Consider the following 15,913-nt stretch of genomic DNA (forward strand, 5'->3'; position numbering starts at 1 on the left):
ATTTACCTCTTTACTGATAAATTAAATTGTGGGAGATATTTGAAATAACTGAAATGTTCACATGTAATTCCGATTATGGCACTGTGGTGTTGAAGTGTGCTTATTGACCTTTGGATTTGTGAGCGGAACAATAAGAGTAACTGTAGTTTCATATATTAGCTATACAACTTCTCTTTCTTTAAAATAGATCATCAGTCTGTCAGCATTAGCTATTTGACTTTTAGTCAGTAAATTTGTCATAGATCACTTGTCGTGAGTTTTAATTTCCCATAACTTTTAGATGCATGTTTTCTGATAGTTAGTACATCTTAAGGTAAGTTTCCGTTGCTATCAGGATGTTAGGGTCAAGGCATCTGCAGAGAAGATTGGAAGATCTCAAGGTAGCATGTCGCTTCTTCGACTGTTAAAAGCAAATCCCATACAGGGAATTTGACGGAACATTCGGTAAACTAGGATCTCAAGCTGCCGGGAGTCTTGTGAGCAGGCTTTTTCTGCCTTTTATATCTGAAAAGAATAGGTTGTCAATATATAAAGATGTGGTGATAGTTTCAGTCTATATTTTATGACAGTTACTGTAAAGAACCTGTTAGATTCACATATAGATGAAGTTTGTAACATCTATTTAGCTCTTGGTATCTCTGGTCAAATTTAAGGTGTACATTTTTATGACAATTCGTAGAACACTTAGTTTAACTTTTAGTGAAGTGATATCTGAAAAAGCATTGCAAGATAATAATGTGGATGTTAATTTCAAGGCAGTATGTTAATGACATCTGCAACCTGCCTTCAGTGTTTGAACCAAAAAATATTATTCTCAAGCATGAGTGTTCAGTTGAACTAGATAGTCAGGCAATCCTTTTTGCATACATTAACCCACAGAAAGGAAGCATCTAGGCTAATTAGCCAGAATTGCTGGTTTTAAGTACTAAATCAGCTCTTAGGGGTTGTAAAATACTAATATGAAGGGAAAAAAAAAACAATTTTAATCCCCTCCTTTTTCTATTATTTCCAGTTCTCCCTCTGGTTCTTTGAACTATGTAATTTGACCCTTGTATTTACTGGTTATGTTCAACCTGTTGCAAAATTATCAAAAAAAAATATATCGTAGTTATCAAAATTGGGCTGGATCGGATGGTCGGATTGATGAACCGGTGAATGAACTACCAAGTTGGTTTGATTTGATTAGAAATGTTATTTGATCCAGTAAAAACTGGCCGCACTTCTAATCAGGTCAATATCCGGTTCAATTTTAATAGTTATAAAAATTAGGGCTGATTTAGATAAGCCGAAAAAAAAGTATGGATCGAATCATAGATAAATAATAGGGAGAAAAAAAACAGAGGGTTTAATATAGAAACTTTTCCCTAATATGAAACATGATCAATGTAACTGATATGATTGCTAATAGTGTAAAGCAATCATATCAATACAGTTGCTTTTTAATCACAGGCCCGACTTTTTTAAGTGGATTGTGATTCGAAAAAGCGTAAGAAACCTTCGAAGCTTTGCGTGTTAGGGAAACTTCTCTTAGTGGGCATGAGAAAGTTATCATACGCATGAGCTAACTAACTAATCCTCGTTGGATTTGCCGGTGGTTGCAAGGAGACCACATAACGACTGCTATTAATAAGCTTGGCCGGACTAATGAATTTGCCGGTGGTCACTTTCAAACTTTTAGAAAAGCCAAAGGTCTAATTCTTATTCCAAGGAATCATAAAGACTAGTTAATTACGATTCCATTTGGCTTTCAATCAACCTAATTCGCCAGCCTAATTTGGTCCATGTGATCCGAATTAGACCCATTTATTAAGTAAATCCGGTTAGTGAAGACATAATCAGACTCTCAGCACCTTTATCAAATTGAATAAATATAGAAGAAAAAACTATAAATATATATATATACATTAGGACCAAACATTTCAACGATTAATCCAAGTCTGGGAGCATGTACAGATTCAAACTGGATAAGAAAAGTCCAAATCGATACGTGAAAATTTCCGATCAAAGTAGCTAACCAGATTTCCACCTAGGAGACAACTAATCTCTCTCTCTCTCTCTCTATAACTACTAGTCTTTCTCCAGAGATTGGGTGAAGAAAATGAAACAGAAATCTTTGGTGATTGAATAATGAGTTAAATTAGTTATCTGTGACTCTGTGAGAGGTTTTCCGAGTTGGTGGTGGGAGACCCACAAAGTCCATCTAATGTGAGTAGTTGAGAGAGAGAGAGAGAATCTCCAACTAAAATGCCACCGAAAGAAGGAGATTGTTGTTTAGGAATTGGGATGGTAGTTCACCAAGCACATCAAGGGAGTGGTTGAGGAGCTCCTCAACCTCGTTTTCATGAAGTCTCCATTTCTTTTCTTTTTTATTTATAATTTATTTATTTTTATCATTTGCCCAAAAAATTGAAATAGTTTCTATTTTTTATGATCACCTAATTTTTGTTTTACTTTGTTGAACTAATCAAATCCAGTTATCCATAACCAGACTACTATTATTATATACGTCGGATAGTTTTGCCGAATGAAATGAAAATAATTTGATATTGCAAAAGTAATTTTTTTGTATTTCTTTTGGTTTTCAATTCAAATGACCCACAAATTTTGGATTTTATTTCTTTTGGATCATTTGCGTGAAAATGCAAATGGTTTTCCATTTTGCAGTATCACCTAATTTTTTTTCACATAAATCATTGGATTACTATTGTTGGAGAAATTTGCATCGAAAACACATCTCGTTTTTTATTTTGTTGCCTAGGCCTACTTTACATTTTTATTGCATGTCAAGCTTCTTTCTATTTCTTTTTCCAACTTGCCCTAATTGAGTAGTGAAGACAGAACCCTGCTATGCATTCAATACAATCTGATTTTGTTTAATATATTGTACTATTTTACCATTTTTTACCTTGAGAAGATGCGCACAGTAATAAACATTTATTCTCTTTCATATATTTACATAATATATAAAATAATTTGTTGTAAAATGCAAACATTAATAAATATTTACTAACTAATACAGACTACAAATTATGTAAATTAACTATGACTTACACCAATACAAACTAGGAACTAAATAAACTAACAACAAAATTTATAAAATTATAAGTGTTCAATAACTTCAAACTATGTAACAAAACTGTGAAACAGAAAATATAAGTATTCAATATCTCCAAGTTTCTTAATAAAACTGTGTCACAAAAATATGTGAGTTCCATAATTGTGAATTATATAATGAAACTACATAAATATAACTACTATCTCTGCGTTCAATAGCTGTTAAATTTATAGAATCATTTGCTTGTCTCAACTTTAAGAGTATACATTCTTCTAATCTCATCCATACTATTTTTTGGCAAATATTTGAGCAGTTTTGGAAGTAATTCACACTAGGTATTATTAGTGATGATTAAATAAGTTTTCAAAAGTTTGAATAGGGTAGTATCTCTTTCACTGCTCATCCTTATCCTTCATTTTCTGAATATAATTTATAGTTATTTATACAATTCGTTATTATTTTTAAGCAGTTTACAATTATATTTACTTTACATAATTCTCAGCTATTTTTTATGCAATTTGTAGTTATATATTATACCTATTTTTCAGTATTCTATTCGAGAGTAGCAACTATACTTGCTTATTTGAATTAGCTCAATATTTAGAAGATATCCCTTCACTCGGCAGGTATTCTTGGGCACGTATCATGCATGAATATCTTCTGGTGTCCTTATTTAATATTGTAACTAGGTTGAAGAAATTGAAAAGAAGGGGACTGAACCAATCATGGTGTGTTGATTGCTTAACTAGAAAACAACATAGAGTTTCATTTCATAAACACATACATCTAAAAAACTTACATTCTAGATTTGATATATAGTGATGTTTGCATGATGAATAGTAGAACTCGTCATGGTGAACTTTATTTTTTTTTTTACCTTTATTGATTATTATTCTAGAAAGAAAGGTATTGAAATTTACTTTGGAATCCAAGGATCAAGTCCTAAATATCATTAAACATTTTCATGTTATACTTAAAAGGGAGACTAAAAAGCAGCTAACGAGCAAATAATGGTAGGGAGTATGGGGGCTATTTGAAAAATATTACAGAGATCACCACATCAAGTAGGAAAACACTATTCTAAAAATATCGCAAGAAAATGGACTTGTAGAGAGTGAACAAAATCAATGTAAAAATAATCAAGTTTACACTCTCATACAAAATTTGTAAATCATTTTGGGGTGAGACTATGAGGACAATTGGATTTAATCAACATTGCTCCTTCAACTCGTTTGGATGGTGATGTACTAGAAAATGTTTGGATAGAAAAAGATGTGTCACATAACTATTTAAAAGTATTTGGATGTAGGACATTTGTGCACATTCTAAAATATGAGAGGTCCAAACTTGATGGAAAATCCAAAGAATGTGTTTTCTTGTGTTATGATCATTTAAAATTTGTATACAAGCTATGAGATCCGAAAGACAAGAAGGTGATCAGAAGTAAAGATGTTATATTCTTTAGAGTTCAAACAAATGAAGATCTTGAAATTTCAAAGACATCAAAGCCTTTAATTTATTCTCCGATTAATCTAAATTTAATCCCTCCACCTATGGTACATGTTGATAACTGGGAGAAGTGCAAGAGGATCATAATTATAGTGGCACAAGTACAAATGAAGCTTTTACAAGTGATGAAAAGTATGCGATGACATTGTCATAAATCAAGAGGTCTACTAGACAGCATAGAGCATCATCTAAGTGATGAAAAGTATGTTTATTCTTACAGATGAGGGGGAGATAGAATGCTTTCAAGAAGTGCAAGAATAAAAAGAAAAAGATAAGTAGTTTCAGGCTATGCAAGAAAAGATGAAATCTTTGCATAAAAATTACACTTTTAATTTAGGGAAACCATCTAAGAGAAAGAGAGAATTAAAAAATAAATGTGTTTATAGAATCACGATAGATGAATATAGCGTGGACAAAATAAGAATAGTTATCTAGAATTTGGGTTAGAAAAAAGCAATAGATTTTGATGAAATATTTGTTGTTGTTGTGAAGATGTCATCTCTTCGGATCATTTTATGATTAGCAGCTAATATGGATCTTGAGATTGAATAATTTGACATTGAGAGTTGGATGAAGAAATTTATATGGAACAACCTAAATGGTTCAAAACCAAGGGTCAGGAGCACTTTCTTTGCAAATTGAAGATCTTATATAGGCTTAAACAAGCACTAATGGAATAGTATAAAAAGTTTGAATCTTTCATATTATGTCACAATTACAAAAGAACAAAATTTGATCATATACATATGTTCAAAGATTCAAAGATGATGAATTTATGATACACCTCATTAGAGTCTTTTCTTATTGCACTAGTTATTTATTTTTATTAAAATAAAATTTCTGTAGGTCGCGTTCAAACATAGAAGGATCGCGTTGGAACACCCTTGCGAACGCCTGCATTAGGTTCGCAAAAACAGATAACACGAAATACGTGTTCGAATGCTTGCATCGCGTTCGCATCGACATAGAACGTTTTTTATGCATTCGAACGTGATCGGCGAGATTCCACTAGGATTAGGGTTAGTTATTGTTATTAGGGCTTGTTGGCTAGCCTCTATAAACGTGTGGATAGTAGCCAAAATTATGATACTATTGGAATATTAGTTTTTTGCCTCTCTATCTTCTCTCTACCCTAATCTTCCTCCTCCCTCTTCACCAACTTACCACATTTACTATTGGCAAAGTCTCTCCTAACTTCTAATCTCCCTCGTCTGTCGAGTCCTCTCTTTTCTTTGAGATCTCGATCACTTCTTCCCCTTCGTCTTTATACCTTAAACAACATCACCCATCCACCCTCATCTTCATTATTATCCATAACCCTAACTTCCACTCCACCCGTCACCACCACCATCATCCATATTATACCGTATTTTTGTCCCAATTTCAGTTCGAATCTTTAAAGGGCATAAATATAAAAAATGTAGATCAGGATTCCACTTGGTTTCGTAATTTTCTAACTACAGGAGAATATTTTATGAATATTTTCCTTTGATTGCGCAGACTGCTTCCTACAATAAATTTAGATTTTAAAGGAATTGTTTCGTAACGTATCAATTTATCATTATATTGCTCTATGATGATGATATATTGATTATTATTCATAATACTAACAAAATTTATAGGTTAAAAAATAGTATTTTGCCTTGAAAAATTTGGGTGCTACAAAATAAATATTTGATATGTTTCGTGAGAGAAAGAACAAGAGGCTTTAACTATCATAGAAAAGGTATATTGAAAAAATGATTGAAGAATTTAATATGAAAAAAGCCAAATTAGTCTCTCCTTCACTTGCTAGTTATTTTAAGCTTATTAGCAAATAATGTCCTACAAGCGAAAAAATGATGGAAGAAATGCAAAATGTTTAATATGCTTTAGTAGTAGGAAGTCTAATGCATGCAATGAAATGCACAAGGCAAGACTTAGCTTATGCAGTATGTGTGGTTATCATATATCTCTCAAATCTTAGCAAAAAATATTGGACTATAGAGAAATAGATTCTCGGATACCTCAAAGACACTTATAAAATTTGTTTATATTTTGAAAATAGTAAATATGAGTTAGAGAGCTTCATTAATGCAGATATGGCTAGTGATGTTAATACTAGGAAGTCTACATTAGGCTGTATGATCACTTTTGCTAGAGAGTTATTTCTTGAGAATCTAAGCTATAAAAGTTTGTTGCTTTGCCTATTACAGAGATTGAATATATAGCAACAATAGATGCATGTAAGGAAGTATTTTGGGTGCAAAAAACTTTTCAAGAATTGGGCTTAAAGTAATACAGATACACTTTCTTTTGTAATAATCAAAGATTCATTCATCTTAGCAAAATTTTTAGTTTTCTAAGTCAAAGAACATTGATGTGGGATATCATTGGATAAGGGATGTCCTAGAGAAAAAAATTATTGTATCTTGATAAAATCTATACTAATAAGAAGCATGAAGTTTGCATGCTTAAGGTATACTTAGTAGAGCCCCTCACATAAGATGGGAGGGAGAGATTTGTTGGATTTGGACGTTCACACCTACTTAAGTGAAAAAAGAAAAACGAAAAAAAAGAGAAATAAAGAAAAGGGCTAGAGTTTCTTTCAAGTAAAAGGATTAAAGAAAAAGAAGATAGAGCTTTTGAAAGAGAAAGATAACTATTTTCGTGGGGAGCTTGGGAAATCTATTGGGCGATTTGCGCCATCAACCAAACTCATTTATGTTTCTATCTCATTACCCATTATAGTTTTTCTTTGCAGCTTTACCCTTTTTTCAGTTATAAATGACTGTAACGCTTTCTACTCATTTAAGTGGACCAAGTTATTATCTCATGCAAGGCTGACCATCTCACGTAATGCTACAACATTAATTGCAGGAGAGAGAATTTCTATTTTTTTAATAGATAGGAAAGAGAAGATTTATTTTTTATTCTTCTCCTATAGGAACACAAATATGAACTTTATTCTTCTCCTATATGGAATCCAAAAATATGAACTGTAAAAACTAATTACTATATATGAAATATATTATTAATTATTATATTAAGAATTGAGTTTAATAAAATATGCCATATTATCTATAACAGAGTACATGTTGAGTTCTTATCTATGGAATCTTAAGTTAGTATCTTAAGAATCTATACTTAATAATTATAAAATCTATAATTATTAATTATAAAATTCATAGCTAATAACTATAGAATCTATAATTATTAATTATGGAATCCATAGTTAATAACTACTGAATCCATAGTTATTAATTATAGAATTTGGGACACTAACTATATAATTATATTTGACTATCTTATTGTACACCAATATTTTAAAACTTTCAGATTATTTATTATTGTACACAAATATTTCTAACATGTATAGATTATTATTATTATAGGCAAATATTTAAAAAAATAACATCTATTACTGTTGTCCACAAATAATTAATAAAAATAATATTTAAATTATTCCAAATATAACTTCATTATTGGGGTAATTGTGGCTTCAATTGGACTCTCCCCATTTCTTGATCTCTTAGGATGCTTTTTTTTATTTCTTTTGACTTCATCAATAATAATTTTAGCTATAATATATGTACGAAGCCTAGTCATATCATCTTGTACAAATGTAATTAGTGTAATATTTTGTAGTAGATTCTCATACTCCATGAAAAAATTCAACAATCCACTATGTAAAAAAGATCTCATTAATACCTTATCGAAAATCCTAAAGAATTCTCAATCTCATCTAAAATGATTATCTCACTGTGTAATTGTTGTTTATTCCTCCTCAATCTCATCTAAAATGATTATCTCACTGTTTATTGCTGCAGAAAAAATGAAAACAAAAGTCTAAATATTATTTAGTAGTTTTCCTCCATATTGATGCCATCTTTTCACAATAAATGACAAACACAAAAGATAAACCTAACAATTAATGCCACAGTTAAGGTGGGAATCGTTATCCTCGTAAAAATATATGACGGTACTGTAGTCATCTTATACATAAAATGGGTAAAATGTAAACTGAAATGGGCAAGAGCACAAAAAGAAAATTCATATTATTTTTTTGTGCAAATCACCTAAATTTATTTCAAAGGAGGAGGAGTCAAACCATTCTCAAGAGAGAAATAAATATTGTCAAATCAATAACACCCCAAATTAAATCGGGAGGGGGCGGGGGACGCGCCGAGTGCGTGCGTGCATCCCAGCACCACTGCCACCCCGTCCTTCTTTTACTTTCTTCTTCTTCCTCTTTCTCTTCCCTTGTCGTGCACACCACCCTCCCCACCTCCATTAATCCCCATCTCCCCCTCCCACCGCACCATTTCTTCTCCACCTCACCAATTCTCTCTCCATCTTCTCTCTCTTGAGTTGCCAACGCCGGAGACGAAGCCTCGGACCCAGAGCCGACGAGCCTACCGACCAACCTCCCCCTCAGTAAGCCCTCATCCCCTCTTTCTTTTTCTTCCCCTTTACTTACCCTTCTCGACCTCGTGCTGCACCGCCGACACTGTCGGTCTCATGCTACGCCGTCGGCCTCATGCTGTGCCGCCGGCATCGTCGACCTCGTGCCACGTCGCCGGCACCGTAGCCCACTGAGCCCCTCGTGGGCTGTGGTCAGACCACAGCCCACGAGGGGCTCAGTGGGCTACGGTGCCACTCATAACTTTCAAGTAGCAAAGTTAAGTCAGCCGTTCGCTTCACAAGCGATGCACCTGTTTTGGATTGCGACAAAGCAAAGACAAGCAAAATACAATGTATGGCAAACAAGTTTGCGATTCTCTATTAATTGGAAAAGAAGTTACAAGACATGCCAACGACAAGAATTTAAAGGGGCAGGATAGCCATCGAGGGCAAAATGAACACCATTGAACCAGTGGCACTTCGGTTGCGAAGCTGGCTCACTTAATGCTTCTCGATAGTTCTCCTATACTTCTAAGTATGAGCATCCCCAATTCTGCAACCCAGGGGGTTCAAAGGTCTTGTGGGGCGTTACGTTTTGAAAGTAAGCCCCGTTTGGGTTTTGGCCTATGAGTTTTATAGGCACGTGCGGGGAAAAACCCAAACTAGTGTTGCGACGACACTAATATTGCGATCCCAAGGTTGCTTCGCAAGGAGCTCTTGAAGGAAACCAAAAGACACCCAAAAACATACAAAAGATAGGGGGTTGGCATCCCATTTACATACTCAAAAAGCGAAAAATACAATAGGACTGACATTGCGAACAAAACAGTCCTAACAGACTCCCCCACTTAGACTCTCGGCGTCCTCGTCGAGGTGATCTTCGGCTGCTACCAAGTGATGTTTGTCTTCATCTTGACGTGCTTGCCAAGTTCTTCTTCCGGTAGGCTTGAACTTTGTCTTCTTCATGCCGCAGAGATTCTTCAAGTTCCCAACTTGCCTCAGACATTGGAAGTTTCTTCCATTTGACCAAGTATTCGGTCTCCGTTGCTCCATTGGGTAGAGTTCGCACTCTGTCCGCTAAGATGGTGTCAACCTGCCTTTCAAGCGACGCCGTTGTGGGGTTTGGCCGGCTTGACACATTGCGAGAAGAGTCTTCGCGATCGGCATGATACGGTTTGAGGCAACTCACATGGAAAACCGGATGGATTTTAAGCCAAGCGGGGAGTTGCACTCGGTAGGACACATTGCCTACTTTGTTGATGACAGGAAAGGGGCCTTCATATTTGCGAGCAAGTCCTTTGTGCACTTTGCGAAAGAACTTGAGCGATGCCGGTTGAAGCTTGACCAGCACCAAATCGCCTTTCTTAAAGTCTCGCGGCCTTCTATTCTTGTCCGCCCACTTCTTCATCTTTTGTGCTGCCTTCTCAAGATAGGCTTTGGCAATCTCCGCATTCCGATGCCACTCTTTGGCAAGGTGATATGCCGAAGGGCTGCTGCCTGTGTAACCCACCACCAAGGTATGCGGTGTGGAAGGTTGTTGTCCCATGATAACTTCGAAGGGGCTTTTGTTGGATGCAGAGCTCCGCTGCAAGTTGTACGAGAATTGGGCAATGTCAAGTAGCTTGACCCAATCTCGCTGATTGGCACTAACAAAGTGCCGCAAGTATTGCTCAAGAAGAGCATTTATTCTCTCCGTTTGGCCATCAGTTTGGGGATGAAGGCTTGTGGAGAAGAAGAGTTTTGACCCCAAGAGTTTGAACAACTCCGTCCAAAACCGACCCAAGAACCGAGGATCCCTATCGCTCACGATATTTTGTGGAACTCCCCAATACTTGGCCACATGCCTTAGGAACAAACGAGCTGCTTCATCAGCATTGCAATGCAGCGGAGCCGGTATGAAATTTGCATACTTTGAGAACCGATCCACTACCACCAATACTGAGCCAATGTCCCCGACCTTTGGCAAGCTCGAAATGAAGTCCAAAGAGACACTTTCCCATGGCCGCTCAGGAACGGGGAGCGGTTCCAACAACCCACAAGGCTTCGCGCGCTCCACCTTGTCTTGTTGGCAAATGAGACAAGTGCGCACGTACTCTTCGACGTCTTCCCCCATCTTTGGCCAATAATACGCTCTTTCCACAAGAGCTAAGGTCTGATGTATGCCCGGATGACCTGCCCACAAGGTGTCATGACACTCTTTGAGCAGTTCTCTTCGCAAATTGTTCGCCCGTGGCACATACACGCGGTTTCCTTTTGTCATGATGAGTCCCTCCTGGACCCAAAACCGTCGCGTCTTGCCTTCATCAACAAGCTTCTTGAGGGACTCCGCCATCGGATCACTTTGCGTCCCCTCACGAATCTTCTTCAAAAGCGACGCTTGCACTTGGCTTATACTCTCGTTTGCCACCGCCTTGAGAGTAGCCAATTCTGCCTTGCGGCTTAAGGCATCCGCAACTTGATTTGTTCGACCTGGTTTATATTCCAAAACCATGTCGAATTTCACCAAGAAGTCTTGCCATCTTGCTTGCTTTGGAGAGAGCTTCTTTTGAGTTTGAAAGTAACTCAAGGCCACATTGTCGGTCTTCACAACAAAGTGAGACCCAAGGAGATAATGCCTCCAAACACGAAGGCAATGTACGACCGCCGTCATCTCCTTTTCATGCACCGTATACCTCCGCTCCGTATCATTCAACTTGCGGCTTTCATAGGCAACCGGATGTCCTTCTTGCATAAGAACTCCTCCGATGGCATAATCCGACGCATCCGTGTGAACTTCAAACGGAATGGAGTAGTTCGGCAACTGCAATACGGGTTCCTCCATCACCGCTCTCTTCAAATCAGCAAAGGCCTCGTGACATTTGCTAGACCACTCCCATGAGCGGTCCTTCTTCAGCAAATCAGTCAACGGCGCAGCCCTCCGCGAGTAGCTTGCGATGAACCGCCGATAATAGTTGACAAGCCCCAAGAATGAGCGGAGTTCTGTAACCTTCGAAGGGGCTTGCCAATCATAAATGGCACGAACTTTCTCCTTGTCCATGCGAATGTGTCCTCCGCCAACTTAGTGTCCAAGGAACATGATTTCCTCTTGTGCAAAATAGCACTTCTCCTTCTTCACAAAGAGGGAGTGTTCCCTTAGCACTTTGAAGATGGCTTTGAGATGTTGGATGTGCTCTTCCAACGTCTTGCTGTACACCACAATGTCGTCGAGGTAGACCACCACGAACTTGTCAAGATACTCATGGAACAGCTGGTTCATGAGTGTACAGAAGGTTGCAGGGGCATTCGTCAAACCGAATGGCATCACCAAGAATTCGAATGCGCCATAACGTGTCACACACATTGTCTTTGCTTCATCGCCTTCCGCAACTCTGACTTGCCAATACCCCGACCGCAAGTCCAGTTTGGAGAAGTACCGCGCTCCTCCAAGTTGATCAAACAAGTCCGCAATGAGAGGGATTGGGTACTTGTTTTTTATCGTCACTTTGTTCAAGGCGCGATAGTCTACACATAGTCGTAGACTTCCATCATGCTTCTTTTGAAATAGCACCGGCGCCCCAAACGGTGAGCTGCGGATCAACCCGCCTTTAAGCAACTCATCAAGTTGCTTCCGAAGTTCCGCCAACTCCGGAGGAGACATGCGATATGGTGCACGGGCTGGAGGCTTTGCCCTTGGTTCCAACTCGATCTTGTGATCCACCGCTCGCCGAGGAGGCAAGGTCTTTGGCAATTCGGGCGGCATGACATCCCCAAACTCCTTCAAAACCCTTGTGACCCCAAGAGGAATTGGGCCATTCACCAAAGGATCCGCCTCAAGCTTCAAGGCTGCCAAGAAGGTTTGCTCCCCCTTCTTGACACCCTTCTTCAGCTGAAGTGCTGAAAGTTGCTTTGTCTCCTTTGTCGTCGTCTTCGCCACCGGGACGACACAAGGGGACTCATCTCCCATCATGCAAAGAGCATTCAAAAACGGCATTGGCACTCCTCTCGCCGTTTGCAGAAATTCCATCCCAAGAATGACTTGGAAGTCATCCAAAGGAACCGCCATGAAGTTGGCCTTGCCCCTCCAAGACCCAACCGCAACATGTACGTCCTTCGCTTGCCCGGCGATTGGTTGAGACTTCGAATTCACCGCCTTCATTCGACTTGAGTCCTTTGAAAGGAGCAACCCAAGTCGTTGTGCTTCATGGTCCGCTATGAAGCCTAGCCCATTTGGGGCCATTTGTACCATATAGCCCCATATCCCTATTTCACTTGATTAATTAGCTTAACCACCCTCGTAATGATAATTTATTATCATATAAATTTTAGGATAATATAGAACTCACCCTAGGGGACCCTTGACTCATGTATACGTCTAAACATAAATTCTCTAATAAGAAAATCTTATTCTATTAATTCGCTAATCTTACATATAGCCTTACTTGCGTGAATTAATATGGTTGACACTACGGGAGAAGGATTTTGGGATTCCGGAAGAGCCAGCTAGCTGATGAGATTTAGTGTACTGTGGCCTCCAGGCGAGTAGAGTTTATATAAGTCTAGAATAATGTAGTTATAGTTATTATACCTTCCATGACATTGTAGAAAATGTCGGTATTAATACATGCATCTAGTGTACCAAGATATAACTTGACATGGGTAGTCATTGATAATTTACTCATCATGAAATTATGAACGATGCTCTACATGTATCCTATATGATAAACTCTTGCATAAATATTTATTATGAATATAGAATGTAACGATCATGATGACTATGATATGCCTTATATATTTACAAACACTGCACCACTTTCACCTATCATTAGTAGTAAGTTCTAACTAGGCAGTGTCCCTACTCACTCAGCCCAGAGTTAAGGGTAGAGTGTATCTTATATGACTATACTATTAGCGGCCTACACATGAGGTCGCGAGCCTGTGTGGCAATCAGATAATTATACTGTATAGTCGGGACTAGAATATGATAATAGAAGAACATGATTGTGAGGCGGGGATATATCTATAGCAGTACCCGACGATGCAGGGTTAGGGCGTCCGTTGATGAGCTGGGGGCTCCCGATTTTCCCGCTGAGAGCGGTGATGATTTAGAGAGAATGGGATATGGGCTAACGACCGGGGTCCTTTATCTGATGGCCACAAACAACCGGTCATATGCAGTGTCGCCATGCATGTGTAGGTGATATTACCACTAGATATGTATATATCGCCCTCGATGTATGAGATGATGGATGATTATGTGATGGATGGTTATGTGATAGATGATTTTCTTGAGAGTATCTACCATGTGTGGTGAATGGCTCGATGAGCTATGATAAAATATAATTAATACCTTGGTGAGCATGGAATGACTAAACTACTCTTTTATTGCTATGCATAACATGTGAACACTATAATTGAGATTTGTATGAATAAAAGATTGTATCAAGCTTTATATCTGTGAGGAATATCTTGATACGTTTAGGAACTGACATATTCCAAGATAGTGACGTGTAGTCTTTATTGATTATATTGATTTAGTAATTCATGGTAAGTGATCTAGATAAGCTAATTGTTATTGCTAGCGACTATAAGCATGCATTGGATATGCACATATGATTTCATTATTATAGATTGTGTGGATTCTACTCACTAGGTTGTGTGCTCATCACCTCTTAGTGGCATCATTTCAGAGCTAGGGGACGCTGGTGCGGATAGCAAGGAGTAGCTGCCTTTTTATTTCAGTTATGCCTATTAGTTGTATTGAGCCTCTGTGAGAGCGTTATGATTGACGTTGCATTTTGGACATTAGAGTTGTATTTTGGATGTGTATCTTGAAGGATTATTGTGGCCTATGGAACTTGTATCTGAACTCTTATGGTTGAGATTATTTATTATATGAACTTGTGCTGCTATGTGCATTGTTAAATCCTATTACTGACAGATCATGTGATGCACCGCGTGGAGGGATTTACCCATACGGTTTACACGTATATTTGGAGGTTTGGGTGTTTCAACTTGGTATCAGAGCCTAGGTTCACCATAAATTCGGCAAGTCTTCCTAGATACCATCCAAATACATAGGAAAGTGATAATAATAATGAATAACTAGGAGTAATGAATAATAGAGTCACGTACGACTTTTGACATACTTGTGAATTAAGAACTAAACTACGTTGAACTTATTAGAAATGCTGCCTAGACGTGCTCGGCCTTGTTTGTGCGATGCTCATGGACGGGCTTCAGCCCCCATTGACGAATCGACTGTCGGTACTTTAGCCAGCATCGAGGCCCTAAGACAGCTTGTTAGACAGTAGGAGAGGCTCATCGAAGAATTAGTTTGGGAGCGCACATTAGCCATGTCTAGGATGCACATATTGAGGGAGCCATCAGAGCATATTACTCCAGCCGAGCAGACTTGAGGTGGGTCTCTCTGGTCACTGAACCGGTTCATGCAGCTCAACCCCTTTTTGTTCAGCGGCACGACGGACCCCATGGAGGCTAATAGGTGGATTGTGGATGTGCGGAAGATCCTGACTGCTTTTGAGTGCCCAGAGAGTCGTCAGGTGACCTTTGCCACTTTCCTTCCCCGTAGAGAGGCGGAAGAGTGGTGGAGGGCCACTGAGCGCATGATGCCGGACGCCTTTGCTGGAGAGTACGGCATTTTCAGATTCCTTTGACTAGAAATATTTTTCTGCATCCCTACATTTCGAGCTGACGAGGGAGTTAATATGACAGTGGCATAGTATGAGGATAGATTCAATGCCTTATTCCACTTTTGCCCCTAGAGTCATACCTGATGATGCTGCTAGGGCTGATCAGTTCAAGATGGGCCTCCGGATCGAGATCTGCAAGTAGGTGAACATGGTGAAGAACCTGACCTATGCAGAGCTAGTGGAGAATGCAGGGATAGCGGAGAGGGACTTATTTGAGGAGTACTCACAACGTCAAGAGCGGGTAGCGGGTCGTACCGACCGCTTTGATGGGCGTCCG

General features: G+C 38.4%; 1 protein-coding gene across 8 annotated transcripts in view; it reads left to right on the top strand.

The window, feature by feature from the left end:
* LOC140783317 (kinesin-like protein KIN-6) overlaps nt 1-625 on the top strand; it is a 47,745-nt gene extending 47,120 nt beyond the window's left edge. For all 8 annotated transcript variants that reach the window (XM_073130167.1, XM_073130166.1, XM_073130171.1 and 5 more), the window contains one exon: nt 335-625. The gene's annotated coding sequence lies outside the window, so the exon portion shown is untranslated. The remainder of the gene's footprint in view (nt 1-334) is intronic.
* Nucleotides 626-15,913: the final 15,288 nt, after the last annotated feature.

Source organism: Typha latifolia, chromosome 3 (genome assembly GCF_019914945.1).
Source record: "Typha latifolia isolate L0001 chromosome 3, TyphaL0001v2, whole genome shotgun sequence".
Lineage (NCBI taxonomy): Eukaryota > Viridiplantae > Streptophyta > Magnoliopsida > Poales > Typhaceae > Typha > Typha latifolia.